At 38.7% G+C, this 15,494-nt stretch overlaps 1 protein-coding gene and 1 pseudogene across 8 annotated transcripts in view; both read left to right on the forward strand.

Moving 5' to 3' along the window:
- ANO4 (anoctamin 4) overlaps window positions 1–15,494 on the forward strand; it is a 337,100-nt gene that overhangs the window by 264,997 nt on the left and 56,609 nt on the right. The window lies entirely within an intron of this gene.
- LOC103784000 (sorting nexin-5-like) lies at window positions 10,783–12,191 on the forward strand (annotated as a pseudogene).

A 15,494-nucleotide genomic window follows, 5' to 3' on the forward strand; every position in this document is an offset into this window, starting at 1 on the left:
ATGGGCATTTGGGTTGGTTCGAAGTCTTTGCTATTGTGAATAGTGCCACAATAAATATACGTGTGCATGTGTCTTTATAGTAGAATGATTTATAATCCTTTGGGTATATACTCAGTAATGGGATTGCTGGGTCAAATGGTATTTCTGGTTCTAGATCCTTGAGGAGTCACCACATTGGTTTCCACAATGATTGAACTAATTTACACTCCCACCAAAAGTGTAATTAGTGTAAAAGCGTTCCTATTTCTCCACATCCTCTCCAGCATCTGTTGTTTCCTGACTTTTTAATGATTGCCATTCTAACTGGCATGAGATGGTATCTCATTGTGGTTTTGATTTGCATTTCTCTAATGACCAGTGATGATGAGCTTTTTTTCATATGTTTGTTGCCTGTGTAAATGTCTTCTTTTGAGAAGTTTCTGTTCATATCCTTTGCCCACTTTTTATGGGGTTGTTTGTGTTTTCCTGTAAAGTTGTTTAAGTTGCTTGTAGATTCTGGATATTAGCTCTTTGTCAGATGGATAGATTGCAAAAATTTTCTCCCATTCTATAGGTTGCCTGTTCACTCTGATGATAGTTTCCATTGCTGTGCAGAAGCTCTTTAGTTTAATTAGATCCCATTTGTCTATTTTGGCTTTTGTTGTAATTGGTTTTGGTGTTGTAGTCATGAAGTCTTTGCCCATGCCTATGTCCTGAATGGTATTGCCTAGGTTTTCCTCTAGGATTTTTATGGTTTTAGGTTTTACATTTAATTTTTTAACCGATCTTGAATTAATTTTTGAATAAGGTGTAAGGAAGGGGTCCAATTTCAATTTTCTGCATATGGCTAGCCAGTTTTCCCAACACCATTTATTAAATAGGGAATCCTTTCCCCATTGCTGTTTTTGTCAGGTTTATCAAAGATTAGATGGTTGTAGAAATGTGGCATTATTTCTGAGGCCTCTGTTCTGTTCCATTGGTCTATATGTCTGTTTTGGTACCAGTACCATGCAGTTTTGGTTACTGTAGCCTTGTAGTATAGTTTGAAGTCAGGTAGCGTGATGCCTCCAGCTTTGTTCTTTTTGCTTAGGATTGTCTTGGCTATATGGGCTCTTTTTTGGTTCCATATGAAATTTAAAGTAGTGTTTTCTAATTCTGTGAAGAAAGTCAGTGGTAGCTTGATGTGGATAGCATTGAATCTATAAATTACTTGGGGAAGTATGGCCATTTTCACAATATTGATTCTTCCTATCCATAAGCATGGAATATTTTTCCATTTGTTTGTGTCCTCTCTCATTTCCTTGAGCAGTGGTTTGTAATTCTCCTTGAAGAGGCCCTTCACATCCCTTGTAAGTTGTATTCCTAGCTATTTTATTCTCTTTGTAGCAATTGTGAATGGGAGTTCATTCATGATTTGGCTCTCTGTTTATCTGTTCTTGGTGTATAAGAATGCTTGTGATGTTTGCACATTGATTTTGTATCCTGAGATTTTGCTAAAGTTGCTTACCAGCTTAAGGAGATTTGGGGCTGAGACGATGGGGTTTTATAAATATACAGTCATGTCATCTGCAAATAGAGACAATTCGACTTCCTCTTTTCCTATTTGAATACCCTTTATTTCTTTCTCTTGCCTGATTGCCCTGACCAGAACTTTCAATACTGTGTTGAATAGGAGTGGTGAGAGAGGGCATTCTTATTTGTGCTGGTTTTTGAAGGGAATGCTTCCAGCTTTTGCCCCTTCATATGATATTGGCTGTGGGTTTGTCATAAATAGCTCTTATTATATTGAGATACATTCCATCAATACCTAGTTTACTGAGAGTTTTTAGCATGAAGCGGTGTTGAATTTTATCGAAGGCCTTTTCTGTATCTATTGAGATAATCATGTGGCTTTTGTCATTGCTTCTGTTTTTGTGATGGATTATGTTTATTAATTTGCATATGTTGAACCAGCCTTGCATCCCAGGGATGAAGCCGACTTGATTGTGGTGGATAAGCTTTTTGATGTGCTGCTGGATTCAGTTTTCCAGTATTTCATTGAGGATTTTCGCATAGATGTTCATCAGTGATATTGGCCTGAAATTTTCTTTTTTTGTTGTGTCTCTGCTAGGTTTTGGTATCAGGATGATCTGGCCTCATAAAACGAGTTAGGGAGAAGTCCCTCATTTTCTGTTGTTTGGAATAGTTTCAGAAGGAATGGTACCATCTCCTCTTTTTACCTGTGGTAGAATTCAGCTGTGAATCCTTCTGGTCCTGGCCTTTGTTTGGTTGGTAGGCTATTAATTACTGCCTCAATTTCAGAACTTGTTATTGGGCTATTCAGGGGTTCGACTTCTTCCTTCTTCTTTTTCTTCTTCCTGGTTTAGCCTTGGGAGGGTGTATGTGTCCAGGAATTTATCCATTTCTTCTAGATTTTCTAGTTTATTTGTGTAGAGGTGTTTATAGTATTCTCTGATGGTAGATTGTATTTCTGTGGGATCAGTGGTTATATCCCCTTTATCATTTTTTATTGTGCCTATTTGATTCTTCTCTCTTGTCTTCTTTATTAATCTGGCTAGTGGTCTATGTATTTTTTTAATCTTTTTAAAAAAACAATTCTTGGATTATTTGATATTTTGAAGGGTTTTTCATGTCTGTCTCCTTCAGTTCTGCTCTGATCTTAGTCAGCCTTCTTGTCTTCTGCTAGCTTTTGAATGTGCTTTCTCTTGCTTCTCTAGTTCTTTTAATTGTGATGTTAGGATGTCAATTATAGATCTTTCCCGCTTTCTCCTGTGGGCATTTAGTGCTATAAATTTCCCTCCAAACACTGCTTCCGCAGTTTCCCAGAGATTCTGGTACATTGTGCCTTTGTTCTCGTTAGTTTCCAATAACTTATTTATTTCTGCCTTAATTTCGTTATTTACCCAGTAGTCATTCAGGAGCAGGTTGTTCAGTTTCCATGTAGTTGTGCAGCTCTGAGTGAATTTCTTAATCCTGAGTTCTAATTTGATTGCACTGTGGTCTGAAAGACTGTTTGTTATGATTTCCGTTCTTTTGCATTTGCTGAGGAGTGTTTTACTTCCAATTATGTGGTCAATTTTAGAATAAGTGCAATGTAGTGCTGAGAAGAATGTATATTCTGTTGATTTGCGGTGGGGAGTTCTGTAGATGTCTATTAGGTCCACTTGGTCCAGAGCAGAGTTCAAGTTCTGAATATCTTTGTTAATTTTGTGTCTCATTGATCTGTCCAATATTGACAGTGGGGTATTAAATCTCCCCTTATTATTGTGTGGGAGTCTAAGTCTTTTTGTAGGTCTCTAAGAACTTGCTTTATGAATCTGGGTGCTCCTGTATTGGGTGCATATATATTTAGGACAGTTAGCTCTTCTTGTTGCATTGATCCCTTTACCATTATGTAATGCGCTTCTCTGTCTTTTTTGACCTTTGTTGGTTTAGGTCTGTTTTATCAGAGACTATGATTGCAATCCTTGCTTTTTTTTTCTTTCCATTTGCTTGGTAAATATTCTCCATCCCTTTATTTTGAGCGCATGTATGTCTTTGCATGGAGATGGATCTCCTGAATACAGCACACAGATGGGTGGTCTTGACTCTTTATCCAGTTTGCCAACCTGTATCTTTTAATTGAGGCATTTAGCCCATTTACATTTAAGGCTAATATTGTTATGTGTGAATTTGATTCTATCGTTAGGATGCTAGCTGGTTGTTTTGCCTGTTAGTTGAGGTAGTTTCCTCATAGCGTCAATAGTCTTGACAATTTGGTATGTTTTTGCAGTGGCTGGTCCCAGTTTTTCCTTTCCATATTTAGTGCTTCCTTTAGGAGCTCTTGTAAGGCCAGCCTGGTGGTGACAAAATCTCTCAGCATTTGCTTGTCTGTAAAGGATTTTATTTCTCCTACGCTTACGAAGCTTAGTTTGGCTGGATATGAAATTCAGGGTTGAAAATTCTTTTTTTTAAGAATGTTGAATATTGGCCCCCACTCTCTTCTGGCTTGTAGGGTTTCTGCAGAGAGATCTGCTGTTAGTCTGATGGCCTTCCCTTTGTGGGTAACCCAACCCTTTCTCTCTGGCTGCCCTTAACACTTTTTTTTTTCATTTTAACCTTGGTGAATCTGACAATTATGTGTCTTGGGGTTCTCTTCTCAGGAGTATCTTTGTAGTGTTCTCTGTATTTCCTGAATTTGAATGTTGGCCTGTCTTTGTAGGCTGGGGAAGTTCTCCTGGATAATATCCTGAAGAGTGTTTTCCAACTTGGTTCCATTCTCCCCATCACTTTCAGGTACACCAATCAAATGTAGGTTTGTTTTTTTCACATAGTCCCATATTTCTTGAAGGCTTTGTTTGTTCCTTTTCATTCTTTTTTCTCTAACCTTGTCTTCACACTTTATTTCATTAAGTTGATCTTCAGTCTCTGATATCCTTTCTTCTGCTTGATCGACTCGACTATTGATACTTGTATATGCTTCACAAAGTTCTCATGCTGTGTTTTTCAGCTCCATCAGGCCATTTATGTCCTCTAAACTGGTTATTCTAGTTAGCAATTCCTCTAACCTTTTTTCAAGGTTCTTAGCTTCCTTGCATTGGGTTAGAACATGCTCCTTTAGCTTGGAGGAGTTTGTTATTACCCACCTTCTGAAGCCTACTTCTGTCAATTCGTCAAACTCATTCTCCATCCAGTTTTGTTCCCTTGCTGGCAAGGAGTTATGATCCTTTGGAGGAGAAGAGGCATTCTGGTTTTTGGAATTTTCAGCCTTTTTGTGCTGTTTTTTCCTCATCTTCGTGGATTTATCTACCTTTGGTCTTTGATGTTGGTGATCTTCACCTGGGGTTTTTGAGTGGACATCCTTTTTGTTGATGTTGATGCTGTTCCTTTCTGTTTGTTCGTTTTCCTTCTAGCAGCCAGACCCCTCTGCTGCAGGTCTGCTGGAGTTTGCTGGAGGTCTACTCCAGACCCTGTTTGCCTGGGTATCAGCGGTGGAGGCTGCAGAACAGCAAAGATTGCTGCCTATTTTTTCCTCTGGAAGCTTGACCCCAGAGGGGCACCCCCCAAATGCCAGCTGGAGCTCTCCTGTATGAGGTGTCTGTCGACACCTGCTGGGAGGTGTCTCCCAGTCAGGAGGCATGGGCATCAGGGACCCACTTGAGGAGGTAGTCTGTCCCTTAGCAGAACTCGAGCACTGTGCTGGGAGATCTGCTGCTCTCTTCAGAGCTGGCAGGCAGGAACATTTAAGTCTGCTGAAGCTGCCCCGACAGCCACTGCTTCCCCCAGGTGCTCTGTCCCAGAGAGGTGGGAGTTTTATCTATAAGCCCCTGACTGGGGCTAATGCCTTTCTTTCAGGGATGCCCTGCCCAGGGAGGAGGAATCTAGAGAGGCAGTCTGGCTATAGTGGCTTTGCCAAGCTGCAGTGGGCTCCACCCAGTTCTAACTTCCTGGTGGCTTTGTTTACACTGTGAGGGGAAAATTACCTACTCAAGCCTCAGCAATGGTGGACACCCCTCCCCCCACCAAGCTTGAGCATCCCAGGTCAACTTCAGACTGCTATGCTGGCAGCAAGAATTTCAAGCCAGTGGCTCTTAGCTTGCTGGGCTCCGTAGGGGTGGGATCTGCTGAGCTAGACTGCTTGGCTCCCTGGCTTCAGCCCCCTTTCCAGGGGAGTGAACAGCTCTGTCTTGCTGGCATTCCAGGCACCACTGGGGTATGAAAAATAATTCCTACAACTAGCTTGGTGTCTGCCCAAAAGGCTGCCCAGCTTTGTGCTTGAAACCCAGGGCCCTGGTGGCACAGGCACCTGAGGGAATCTCCTGGTCTGCAGGTTATGAAGACTATGGGAAAAGCGTAGTATCTGGGCCAGAGTGCACCATTCCTCACAGCACAGTCCCTCAGGGCTTCTCTTGGCTAGGGGAGGGAGTTCCCCGACCCCTTGTGCTTCCTGGGTGAGACAGTGTCCTAGCCTGCTTTGGCTTGCCCTCCGTGGGCTGTACCCACTGTCTAACCACTTCATTTGGAAATGCAGAAATCACCCACCTTTTGCACTGATCCCACAGACTGAAGCTGTTCCTATTCGGCCATCTTCTGTTCTCAATCCTGTTTCTTAAAAGCTGGACAATATATTAATTAAATTGATTCATTATGAAATAATAGGATGATCTTGCATTCCAAGGATCCCACTTCATCATAATATATTACCTTTTATGAGTGTTGCAATATTTGATTTGCTAAAATACTTTCAGGATTTTTCCATCTATCTTCATGAGGGTTATTGGCCTGTAACTTTTTACTTCTAGTGTCTTTTTGTTATTGAGGTGATGTTGGCCTCATAAAGTGAGTTAGGAAATGTACTTTCTTCTAGAAAGTAGAAATGGTGTTATTTCCATCTTGAATGTTTGGTAAATTGTACCAGTGATGCCACCTGGGCCTGGAGTTTTCTTTGCAGGAAGGCTTTTAATGCAATCTTAGTCTTTTAATGGATGGAAGGTTGTCCAGGTTATCTTTTTTTTTTTGCCTTTGAAAGAGTCAATTTGTGAATTTATTGGCATAAATTTGTTTATAATATTCTCTTATCTTCTTTCTAATTCCTATAGGATGTGTTATGATATCATATTGGTCATTCCTGAAATTGGTAATTAATGTCTTCTCTTTTCCTGTTCATTCTGTCTAAAAGTTTATCAGTTCTATTGATCTTTTAAAGAACCAGCTTTTGGTTTTAATGATGTTTTTCTATTGTTTTTATGTTTCATTTTTCATTGATTTTTGCTGTTATCTTTCATTTTGTTCCTCATGCTTGCTTTGCATTTAATTGCTCCTTTTTCTAATTTCTTAAGGTAAATGCTTAATTATTTATGTGAGATCTTTCTCATTTTCAAATATGAGTTTAATGCTATAAATTTCCTCTAAGCACTGCTTAGCTATATCCCCCAAATTGTGTTTTTATTTTTAATCAGTCCAAAATATTTTCTAATTTCCTTTGTGAGTTCTTCTGTGATCTGTGAGTTACTATGTAGAAGCGTATTGTTTAATTACCAAATGCTTGGGAGATTTTCTAAATTTCCGCTTGCTGTTAGTTTCTAACTTCATTCAAAGGACATAGTTTGTGTGGTTTCAGTTCTTTTAAATTTTCTGAGAAATGTTTTATGACCCACAGTATGATATCTTAGAAAATGTTCCAAGCACATTTGAAAAGACTAGTAGTTCCCCACATGGACACGCAGAGGGGAACATCACACACCAGGGACTGTTGAGGGGTTGGGAGGCTAGGGAAGGGATAGCATTAGGAGAAATGCCTAATGTACATGATGGGTTATTGGGTGCAACAAACCACCATGGCACATGTATACCTGTGTAACAAACCTGCACATTCTGCACATGTATCCCAGAACTTAAAGTATAATAATAATAATAATAATAATAATAATAATAATAATAAAAGATTAGTAGTTCCCCTTTTTCCACAGTTTTGCTTTCCACAGTTTCAGTGACCCACTATCAACAACGGTCCAAAAATATTAAATGGTAAATTCCAGAAATAAACAATTCATAAGTTTTAAATTGTGCACAAATCTGAGTAGCATGATGAAATCTCACATTGTCCTGCTCCCTCCCACATGAGATGTGAATCATTCCTTGTTTGGCATATCTACACCGTTCACACTACCTGCCCATTAGTCATTTCGTAGCCGTCTTGGTTATCAGATACTGCCACTGTATCACAGTACTTGTATTCAAGTAACCCTTATTTTACTTAATTATGTCATCGAAGTGCAAGAGTAGTGATGCTGGCAATTTGGGTATGCCAAAGAGAAGCTGTAAAGTGCTTTGTTTAAGTGAAAAGGTGAAAGTTCTCAACTTAATAAGTAAAGAAGAAAAGAAAAAATCTTACACTGAAGTTGCTAAGATATACAACTGTAAGATATATTCTTACAGTTGGTAAGAATCTTCTATGCATGAAATTGTGAAGAAGGAAACAGAAATTTGTGCAATATATATATATAAGGTTCATTAGTATCTGTGGTTTCAGGCATCTACTGAGGGTCTTGGAATGTATTACCTGTGGATAAAAGGGGACTAGTGTATATTCTGCCGTTGTTAATTATAGTGTTATCTAAATTTCATTGATTATTAAGAGAGAAGACCCAAATAAATAAAATCAGATATGAAAAAGGAGACATTACAACTGATACCACAGAAATTCAAATAATTATTAGAGGATACTATGAGCAACTATATGCCAATAAATTGGAAAATCTAGAAGAAATGCACAAATTCTCAGACTCATACAACTTACCAAGATTGAACCATGAGGAATTCCAAAATCTGAACAGACCAATAATGAGTAACAAGATAGAAGCCATACTGAAAAGTCTCTCAGTAAAGAAAAGCCCAGGACCCAATTGCTTCACTGCTGAATTCTACCAAACATTTAAAGAAGATCTAATAGCAATCCTACTTGAACTGTTCTAAAAAATGGAAGAGGAGGGTATATTTCCAAACTCATTCTATGAGTCCAGTATTACCCTGATACCAAAACCAGACAAAGACACATCAAAAAAAGGAAAACTACAGGCCAATATCTTTGATTAATATTGAATCAAAAATCCTCAACAAAATATTGGCAATCAAAATTCAACAATACATTAAAAAGATCATTCATTATAACCAGGTGGGATTTATCCCAGAGATGCAAGGATGGTTCAACATATGCAAGTCAACCAGTGTGATACATCATATCAACAGAATGAAGGATGAAAACCATATGATCATTTCAATTGATGACAAAGAAAGCATTTGATAAAGTTCAACATTTATTCATGATAAAAACCCTCAAAAACCTGGGTGTAGAAGGAGAATACTTTAACATAATAAAAGCCACATATGACAGACCAACAGCTAGTATCATACTGAGTGGGGAAAAGTGAAAACACTTCCTCTAAAATCTGGAGCATAATAAGGATGTCCGCCTTCACCACTGTTATTCAACGTAGTACTGGAAGTCCTAGCTAGAGCAATCAAATATGAGAAAGAAATAAATGGCACCCAAATTGGAAAGGAAGATATCAAATTATCCTTGTTTACAGATGATATGATTTTATATTTGGAAAAAACCTAAAGACTCCACCAAAAATCTATTAGAGCTGATACATTCAGTGAAGTTGCAGGATACAAAGTCAACATACAAAAATCAGTAGCATTTCTATATGCCAGCAGTGAACAATCTGAAAAAGAAATCAAGAAAGTAATCCCATTTACAATAGCTACAAATACAATCAAAGAACTAGGAATTAACCAAAGAAGCAAAAGATCTCCACAATGAAAACTATAGAACACTGACGAAAGAAATGGAAGAGGCTTTTTCTAGAGATGCCCTGCTGGGAGAGTATCCATGGCTTCGCATCCCCATCGTGGCCCTGCTGTCGGTGGCCTCCTCCTGGAGCACAGCAAGGTCAGGTGGCACCTGCTTGAGTCCTGCGTTGCCATGGCCACAGTTCCTGAGTTGCTGCAGCAGCAGGAGGAGGACCACAGGAAGCTGAGATCTGTATCTGTGGACCTGAATGTTGATCCCTTACTTCAGATTGACATACGTGATGCGCTCAGTGAGAGAGATAAGGTCAAATTTACAGTGCACACAAAGACCACACTGCCCACATTTCAGAGTCCAGAGTTTTCTGTTACAAGGCAACATGAGGACTTTGTGTGACTACATGACACTCTTCATGTACCCTAGAACTTAAAGTATAACAAAAAAAAAAAAAAAGAAAGAACAGACCATGCTGGGCTTATTGTGAGTGTTTTAGAAAATCAAATAAGCTAGTTCTTTCTGCCTTGCTATTCATTTAGTTTAAAGAGACTTATATCCACTTTTTATAATGGATTGTGAAAATTTTGATTTCATCTACCTACTAGAGTATTTACTAACTATTGGGTGAGTGGAAAATATGTGAAGGAATAGTGTTACAGCTTTGAGGTAATGCATACAGGCTTACATTATTTATGTTGTAAAGTGGTATAAACAGTGTAATGACTTTAGTCTTATTTACCTTTAGGTTTGGTTTTTCTCAGGTATGTTCTTTCCAATGTCAGTAGAATTGATTTCTAGGAAACATTAGTATTGGTAATAGTATGTGATAAGATTTCTCAAAAGTGCTGAAGGAGGCCATGCCTGTAATCCTAACACTTTGGGAAGCTGAGGTGGATGGATTACTGAGCTCAAGATTTCAAGACCTGCCTAGGCAACATGATGAGACCTTGTCTCTACTAAAAATATAAGAAATTAGCTGAGCGTGGTGGCACATACCTGTGGTCCCAGCTACTGGGGAGGCTGAGGCATGAGAATCACTTGAACCTGGGAGGTAGAAATTGCAGTGAGCCGAGGTTGCACCACTTCACTCCAGCCTGGGTGACAGAGTGAGACTCTGTCTCCCAAAAACAAAAAAGTGCTCAAGGAGGCAGTTTTCAGCCCTTGATTGTTAATTCTTGGCTGCAGGAACAGAGGCTTAGCTGATTTTAAAGGAGATTTCCATGCATTTTGTCCTGCCATGCAGACTGAAGAATCTGTCCAAATGACAATTTCTTAATAATTGAACAAAATTAGTACTGAAGCTTATATTTAGATATGTTCTGTTCATTCAAAATCAGAGTCCTTGATTATCCTTTGGGATTAGGAAAAAAATCCTTTGGAATACTGGAGACTTCATAATCTTGATGGCTAATCATTGGTGTTTAGCATTTGTTGTACTAGTTTTAGGCCAACATTGAAGCAGTATAGACACTGCTGTGCTCTGAACGATTGTCTGTAATGGATAAAGTGGGCAAATGATTGCCATCAAAGTGAATACAGGAAGATACCTCCTTTTAAATGGCCAGAAGAAATAAGGAAGGTTAAGAAAAAACAGGAGTTGACTTTTAAATAGCCCCATAGGAGTGGAGTGGTTGTCTCCTGTGGACCAGCAAGAGTAGAACGAGGCACCAACTAGAAAACATCGCTTCTGGGACAAGAGGCTCTTGAGTTCCTGCCTCTGCTGCAGATTCCGCCTGCTCCTACGAAGGCTGACTTCAATGGTCCTTGAGAGAAGATGCAGAAACTGGGAGAAGGTAAAGGGTCTTTGACCAAAGAAGAATTTGCCAAGATGAAATAAGAACTGGAAGCTGAGTATCTCGCTGTTTTTAAGAAGACTGTGTCCTCCCATGAAGCCTTTCTTTAGTGGCTTTCTTCTCACCCTGTTCTCGGTAAAGATCGCAACTTTCATGTTTTCCTGGAATATGATCAGAATCTAAGTGTTAGGTGGAAAAATACTAAAGAGATGTTTGGTGGCTTCTTCAAAAGTGTGGTGAAAGTGCTGATGCAGTCCTTTTTACTGGAGTTAAGGAGGTAGATGACTTCTTTGAGCAAGAGAATGACTTCGTTATTAACTATTAGAGTAGGATCAAAGATTCTTGTGTGAAAGCTGACAAAATGACCAGATCTCATAAAAATGTTGCCGATGACTATATTCACACTGCAGCCTGCTTACATAGCCTGGCTTTAGAAGAGCCCACAGTCATCAAAAAGTATCTATTGAAGGTTGCTGAGCTATTTGAAAAACTTAGGAAAGTAGAGGATTGAATCTCATCAGATGAAGATTTAAAGCTAACAGAGCTCTTCCGATACTACATGCTCAACATCGAAGCTGCTAAGGATCTCTTACACAGATGCACCAAAGCCCTCATTGACTATGAAAAATCAAACAAAGCTCTGGATAAGGCCCAGTTTAAAGAGCAAAGATGTCAAGTTGGCTAAGGTACACTAGGAGGAGTGCTGCCAGAAATTTGAATAGCTTTCCAAATCTGCAAAGGAAGAACTGATAAATTTCAAACGGAAGAAAGTGGCAGCATTTAGAAAGAATCTAGTTGAAATGTCTGAACTGGAAATAAAACATGCGAGGAACAGTGTCTCCCTTTTGCAGAGCTGTATTGACTTGTTCAAGAATAACTGATATGCCTTCACTCTAAAGAAAAGAAATGAATGTGAAAGAAAGCCAAGCATCACTTGCACTTGTTATGCCCAGACCGTTAGTTCCCCAAAGAAGACCACCAGAGTCCAGAGTCAAAGCCAAGCGGCAAGGATCTTTACTACAAGTTCGAACCTGGTCCCTCCATTCCACAGCATACAAGAGGGCCCTGAACAATGCGAGTGTTTGCTTTTTATAGCCTGAAAGTTACAGGGGAACAAAGGAATTCTTTTGGTTCCCGCTCTTTGAACGGCTGTCCCTTTATCGGAGACTTTCCTGGTGGTGTTTGTACTGGGCTCAGGAAGTTTGGGAGATATATGGCGATATGTGGTGGGATGGGAGGATGGGATGTGTTTGTACTGGGCTTGTTTGTTTTGAGCCCGGGGCTGAGGAATGTGCCCCGCTCCTTTCACACTTAAATCATTACCAGCGGAAGATTTATTGTCTTCAACTTTAGTTTAAAATTATGTGAATAAATATTTTGATTTCTACAAATCTTAACATTTAACCATGTTGGTTTAAAAATATTATTGCTTGCTACTTGGACATAACTAATTTTTCCTTGTGCATTTAATACCTCTGGGAATAATCTAAATACTGAGTTCCTCTGTAGTATGTCTTTAGTTACTAAGAAAGGATGTAGGAGACATATGCCTTCTGGAAACAAGTAGAAGCAATCATCTGGCCCATGTCCTACAAACCCATGAATGTCAGGGAGGTGCCAGTTACAGCAGGTGATTCAGCAACTTGAGGCAGGTAACAGACCTTCCATTCCTCACTGAAGGTGGGGTTTGTGTTTTTGTTTTGCCCCCTGTTACTCCCCTGGTAGTCATCTGGTGTTTGTACTATAACAACAGCAAGAAAATCTCATTTGTCTTTATGTACTCTTTGCACCTCCTTTTTTTAAATCGAGATATAAATATTTGAGGGGAGAAAAGTATCTACGGGTATATATGGAAACTGATAATGTGGTCTACTTTATAAGATGGCCAGATCTACATAAGGAAAAGTATGAGCTCCTTCCATAGTGTCTGTGGGAGGTGATGGGGGGAGAGGGGACGGTGTATGTCTTTGGCGTTTGTTTTTTTATAAAGTATATGATAAAATAATCACGCTACTAAAAAAAAGAAATTGAAGAGGACACAAAAAATGGAAAAATAGTCCATGTTCATAGATTGGAAGAAGCAATATTGTTAAGATGCCCACACTACCCAAAGCAATCTACAGATTCAATGCAATCCCTATAAAAATACCAATTATGTGCTTCACAGAAATAGAAAAAATAATCCTAAAATTTATGTGGAATCACAAAAGACTCAGAATAGCCAAAGTTATACTGAGCAAAAACAACAAAACTGGAGGAATCACATTACCTGACCTCAAATTATACTGTAGATCTATAGTAACCAAAAAGGCCAAGTACTAACATAAAAAACAGACATATAGACCAATGGGATAGAATAGAGAGCCCCAAAACAAATCCACACACTTACAGTGAACTCATTTTTGACAAAGTTGCCAAGAATATACATTGGGGAAAAGTCTTTTCAATAAATGGTGCTAGGAAAGCTGGATATCCATATGCAGAATAATGAAACTAGACCCTTATCTTTCCGCATATACAAAAATTCAAATCAAAATGGATTAAAGACTTGAATGTAAAACCTCGAACTATGAAACTACTAAAAAAAAGCATTGGGGAACTCTTCAAGACATGAGACTGGGCAGAGATTTCTTGAGTAATACCCTACAAGAACAGTCAAAAGCAAAAACGGACAAATGGGATCACATCAAGTTAAAAAGCTTCTACACAGCAAAGGAAACAACATGAAGAGACAACCCACAGAACCCACAGAAATGGGAGAAAATATTTGTAAACTATCCGTCTGACAAGGGATTAATAACCAGAATATATAAGCAGCTCAAACTACTTTGTAGGAAAAAGACCTAATAATACTGTTTAAAAATAGCCAAAAATTTGAATAGACATTTCTCAAAAGAAGACCTACAAGTGGCCAACAGGCATATGAAAAGGTGCTCAATATCATTGCTCATGATAGGAATACAACTCAAAACTACAATGAGATATCATCTCTCCACAGTTAAAATGGTTTTTATCCAAAAGTCTGGCAACAACAAATTCTGGCAGGGATGTGGAGAAGAGGGAACATTTCTACACTGTTGGTGGGGATATAAATTAGTACAACCACTATGAAGAAAAGTTTCGAGGTTCCTCACAGACAAAAATAGTGCTACTGTATGATCCAGCAATCTCATTATCAGGTATATATTCAAAAGAAAGGAAATCAATATATTGAAGAGATATCTGCACTCCTATGCTTGCTCTAGCACTGTTCACAATAGCCAAGATTTGGAGGCAACCTAAGTGTCCATCAGCAGATGTATAAATAAAGAAAATGTGGCACTTATACACAATGAAGTACTAGTCAGCCATTAAAAAAAAAAAAGAGAATGACATCCTGTCATTTACAACAACATGGAGGGAACTGGAAGTCATTATGTTAAGCGACATAAGCCAGGCACAGAAAGACAAAGTTCACATGTTGTTCTCACTTATTTGTGAGATCCAAAAGTGAAAACAATTGAACTCATGGAGGTAGAGAATAGAAAGATGGTTACCAGAGGCTGGGAAAGATAGTGTGGTTGGGGGTGGAGGGCTGAAGAGGAGGGGGGATGGTTAATGAGTACAAAAAGAAATAGAATGAATAAGACGTAGTACTTGACAGCACAACATGGGGACTATAGTCAATAATAATTTAATTGTACTTTTAAAAATAACTAAAATAATATAACTGGATTGTTTGTAACACAAAGGATAAATGCTTGAGGGGATAGATACTCGATTTTCCATGATGTGATTATAATGCATTGCATGCCTGTAGCAGAATATCTCATGTACCCCATAAATATATACACCTACTAAGTACCCACAAAAATTACAAATAAAAAAATTAAAAAAGGTACAGCATTTTAACCCTTCCTTGGAACCTAAGCTATGCATCTGAAAGGGGAGTTTTTAACTGTATAAGTCTGTCTAAATGCCTTAGTAACGTGATGAATTATAGTAACTCAGTGTTTTTTCCTCCCTATTTGCAGAATGTTAACCATTGCTATGTTTTCCAGAAAAACTCTATATTAGTTAGGATGAGTAAAGTTAGCTGCTATAATACACAAACATCACAACCTGGTGTTTGATAGAGCCCAGTCAGATGTTCCTGGTTGGCAGATGGTTTTCCTTATGATCTTTCATATGGGTGGATGAGTTCCTTCCATCTTGTGGCTGCATCCCCTTCTGGATCTTCAGCATTCTCTCTCTTCATTCAGCTAAAGTATAAAGAGAGCACAGGGAAGATATACCTACTTCTTAACTCTTTGTCCGAAAATGACATATATCACTTCTTACTTTCTATTAGCCTAAACTTGGTTTGTGGACACATCTGAGATAAAGGCTGCAAAAATATAACCAAACTATGCCTAGGAGGATAAGAAATCATTTTGGTAAATGCACAGCAGCCG

The sequence above is a fragment of the Pan paniscus genome, chromosome 10, assembly GCF_029289425.2.
Source record: "Pan paniscus chromosome 10, NHGRI_mPanPan1-v2.0_pri, whole genome shotgun sequence".
NCBI lineage: Eukaryota > Metazoa > Chordata > Mammalia > Primates > Hominidae > Pan > Pan paniscus.